Consider the following 5,003-nt stretch of genomic DNA (forward strand, 5'->3'; position numbering starts at 1 on the left):
GTAGTCATGATGGGTATACTGGGCTTCGTATATTTGTACCCCAGTGTCACTTTGATGGCATGCATTGCTCTCTCACTCAATAGTAGTAGTAGTAGTAGTAGTAGTAGTAGTGGCAGCAGTTGTTGTTGCTGTTGTTATTATTGTTTCTGGAAGGTCATAAGTCGATGAAACTGACGCATGTGCTGGACTGGTACGTATTTCATCGACCCCGAAAGGATGAAAGGCAAAGTCGAACTTGGCGGAATTTGAACTCAGAACGTAAAGACGGACACGAAATACCGCTAAGCATTTTGTCCGGCGTGCTAAGGATTCTGCCGGTTATACATATTCTAAAATTGGAACGATACAGAGAATATTAGCATGGGCCCTGCGCAAGGGTGACACGCATAATTTTATGTACGGTCAGTTTGCAAGAGATATGAATGCCAAGACAAATACGGCAGAGGATCGGTGGCTATGGATAAGAGTGAGTGACCTGAAGCTAGAGACAGAAACACTCATATGCGCAGCTCAGGAACAAGGGGTAAGGACCATTTATATGAAGTGCAGAATGGACAATACTTCCGATAGCGATAAATGCAGAATGTGTGGTGATAGGTGTGAAACGGTATGACACATCATTAGCGAATGCCCGAAATTGGCACAACACGAATCAAATGACGCCATGACAATGTGGCAAGAATGATCCATTGAGAGCTTTGCAGAAAGCACGGTCTACAAAGAGCATAGATGTGGTATTATGAAAGAGTCACCGAAAATGAGAACTGCAAAGTTCTGTGGGATGTAATGATCCAGTGCAATCACCTGACCAGACATAAGAAACCGGACATTGTTGTGGTGAATAACAAGAAAGAACATGCATGATTATCGACATAGCATGCCCTGGCGACAATAGGATCAATGCGAAAGAAGAAAAAACAAACTTCAGCGATTTAAAGTGGGAAATACAAAGGTTGTGGTCAATGAACAGAGGGAGAGAGAAGTAGTGAAGACCCAGAGCTGTCTTGAGGCTTTGGAGGATGCTGAGAGAGGCTACTTTGTTTAAACAGTTATCTCCCAACCATAATCTAATCGATATTTTTTTAATAAATACGCTTATTCTTGAATGAGTTATTGTTTTCTTTTCCTCTTATGCAAACAATCAAATTTAACACGAACGTGCTGTATATACACATACATGTATTCACACATGGATGATGGTTGTCTCCCCTGTCAGATGAATGCAGTCTCACATTCAACTTGGTTGCTCTCATTTACTTTCATCGTTATATGTGCGCAGATATCTATCGCAATAGGATTTTATAAAATGCAAAAAAAAAAAACGGATCAAGAAATGAAAGGGAGACATTTGTGTTTCATTGAATTTAAGTGACAAAAGATTGTGCAACACTTCTGCCCCTCTCTCAGTGATCATAGTAGGTTCCATTGAAAATCATTGCAAGATGACTCGTATTATTTTGACTGCAAGTTTTATATCAGAGTATCTTTCTCCTAGAAGACCTGCTTTCCCTACAGCTTTCTCAAAAATAATGGGAGCGTCTTCTGTCCGTGGGTAGTCATTTTAACCCATAGATGGGACCCTGACAAGCACAACAGTTCCAGCTGAATAATGATGATTAAGGGTTGACCCCACGTTCTACACAACTGCAGGACGCCTCAACTGGAACCTCACCATCGGATTCGGTTTAATGTCATACCCATGGATATATTTATATATACATACATAAATACACATATAACATAACATACATACGTATGTGTTTGTGTGTATGTGTATGCCAACATTAATTCATGTATACATGCATATTTGCATACATACATATATACATAGTATGTGTGTGTGTATGTATGTATGCGTGTGTATGTATGTGTGTTGGCGTGGCGGTGTATATTGCTAATCTCGTGTACGTTTGGGATGCTATAAATTGTCGTCTGCTAATAGAAAATATACGACGATGTATTAAATTAGCGTCAGTCATAGACACATCATTGCTTAAGTGTCTTTGAATGTTGCATGTGTGACATGATTCTCCCTTATGCTTGGGTAGCAGAAAATCAATATGCGTATATATATATATATATATATATATATATATATATTATATATATATATATATATATATAGGGAGAGTTTACGAAAAAAAAAGACGAAGACAGGTGGTGTACAAAACAAACAGATGTATTAGTATAACGCTCAGGAATAGAAAGTCTTTTCTCTCTCTCTATATATATATTTATACACACACACACACACACACACACACACATATATATATATATATATATATATATATATATATATATACATATATATATATATAAAAAATATGTGTCTATCTATATATCTATATATCTATATATCTATCTATATATATATATATATATATGTATATATCTATAATATATATATAATATATATATATATATATATATATATATTATATATATATATGAAAGCGTATCGATTTATTGATTCGATTGATTTGACATATTAAATTTGCGTCACACTTTGCAGAAACCCTTTATAACTGGCTTACAAGGTTGCTTGTTCTTTTTATTGTTGCCATTGCTCTGTAGCCCGAGGTCAATTCTGATCCAGCATAGCTGTGATGAATAACGCTTCATTGTTGATCATCCCAGCTTTTATTCAATCCTTATGTACCTAGGGTGACATTTAAAAAAAACTGTAACCTATATAATGGCTTATATCACCCTATATACACATCATGAGAAGAAATTAGCTGTTATTTCTTGCTGGTTTAAGGATATCGTTGAGATTTTATCGCTTACTTATATAGTGGTTTCGTACTGTTAATATAGCTGGGTGATTTTGTCTCCAACCTAATCCTGTAGAACTATGCCTTCTATCCTGCAGTTCACAAGAAATAATGCCCCACGTTTTGCTGGGTTTTTTAAAAATTATTTTTCTACCTCTTAATTGCTACGGTCATTGAACTGCAGCCATGCTGGGGCACCGCCTTAAAGGAGTAAGTCGAACGAATCCACCCAAGTACTTATTTTTTTGTATCGGTCTCTTATAGTGAAACCGCTAAGTTACAGTGACGTAAAGAAAGCAACACCTGTGGGTTAATACATACACAAACATACACACACCCATACATACATACATATATATGTATATATATATATATTATATATATATATATTATATATATATATATATAACGGGCTTCTGCACATTTTCCATCAACAAAATTCACTCCCAAGACATAGCTCGGAGGCTATAGTAGAAGACACTTACTCAAGATGCCGTACATCGAGAATGAACTTGAAACAACGTGGTTGCAAAGTATGGTTTTAAGCAACAAAGCTATGCCTGCACCTGCTCTTGTATTTTTCACTGTCTTTTTAAGCTACTAGCGCATGGTTTCTGCAAGTGTTGGCTGATGTTTCTGGCGGGCCATGAAGCACTTTTCATTATCTTAACGCTTTGTCTGTCCAATGTACCACATGTGTATAAGACGTGATACCCTGGCGGAAAATTGGCAGAATCGTTAGCGCGCTGGACGAAATGCTTTGCGGTATGTTCTGGGTTCAAATTCCGCCGAGTTCGACTTTGCCTTTCATCATTTCGGTGTCGATAAATTAAGTACCAGTGAAACACTTGAGTTGATGTAATCGACACATCGCCTTCACCAAAATTGCTGCCCTTGTGGCAAAATTCGAAACCCCAAGAAATATTTCGAGTACTTCCATGCATCATATATGATACACATTCCCCAATTTCTTTCCAACTGCCGAAGTAATTTGGAATTTATTTAAGGAAAGCCTTATATTTACTCAAAACATATGGAAGAAGCGTTTAACTAAAAGCCTGAAAATAAGGTTGGACGTTTAAGACAATACTATGTAAATGTTTTGGATAGGCAGCGAGTGAAAGGAGAGCGCTGTATTGAAAATATTCTAGATAACTTCTGTGATATCCCGAATGAAATACGAGTGGGTATTGAAAAGTTCCTGGCTTTAGATAAAAAAATGCAGGATTATCAGTTTATTATGGTTTTATACAACATATTTCTCTTCCAGATTCACATACGTATTGCAGTGGTCCATCATTTTTCGTAAGCCCTGTAAAATTACACAGAAGTTTCGACCTCCAACCAGGCCTTTCGCAACACCCTTAAAACTAGGTAATTCTCAGCATTCCTTCGTGTATCTGCTGTCCCACAAGACTCTCTCATAGTAGAAGCTACAACACTGATACGAGGTATATCAAAAAGTTCTCTGACTAGTTTTGGAGCGCGCCAACAGATGACAGCAAACGTAGAAACAGTTGTCACAATGGAAGAGCCCTTCATCTCCGCAACCCAAGGAGGCACGACTGAGCTGCATTTCAATCAAGAGCATGCTCATCGTTTTTATTTTCGACATCGGCAGTATTGTGCATCGAGAATACGTCCCCCAGGGCCAAACTGTCAAACAAGAGTTCTACTGCTACGATTTGGAGCATTTAAGGGAGGACATTTGGCGAAAGCGACCGAATGTGTGAGGGTATGAAGAATTATATTCTTTACGACAACAATGCACCCTGTAACCGAGTTCTTCTCAGTCGTGAGTTCCTCACCTATTCGCCAAATTCAACACCTGTAGACTTCCATCTTTTCTCCAAGATGAAAAGACAGCTCAAACTTTGCCATTTTAACACCATTGTCGAGATCCAAAACGAATCGCAGAAAGTCCTCGACCCGCTTAAAGAAAACGGCTTCCATGTCGGATTCCATACAAGTGACAAGAACACTGTGACCGGTGCAATGCAGCGCAAGGCGACTACTTCGAATGAAATGATGTTTAAACTTGGGTAAATAAGTTCATTTTTTTTTATTAAACATGAATAGACCTGGAGCTTTTTTATACCACTTCGTACATCTGCAATGCTTCTCAAAGAAGACTATATGGTTTCATTGGATAATACATTTAACTCTTTATCATTTCCTCTATGCCAATTCTTATTCACAGGATATATTTCACTGGCATTCATGCAT

General features: G+C 37.6%; 1 non-coding gene across 1 annotated transcript; it reads left to right on the forward strand.

The window, feature by feature from the left end:
* Nucleotides 1-306: 306 nt before the first annotated feature.
* LOC115220653 lies at nucleotides 307-411 on the forward strand. Its single transcript, XR_003882579.1, has one exon. It is a non-coding gene; the product is annotated as a U6 spliceosomal RNA (small nuclear RNA).
* Nucleotides 412-5,003: the final 4,592 nt, after the last annotated feature.

This window comes from Octopus sinensis, linkage group LG16 (assembly GCF_006345805.1).
Source record: "Octopus sinensis linkage group LG16, ASM634580v1, whole genome shotgun sequence".
In the NCBI taxonomy this organism is placed as follows: Eukaryota; Metazoa; Mollusca; class Cephalopoda; order Octopoda; family Octopodidae; genus Octopus; species Octopus sinensis.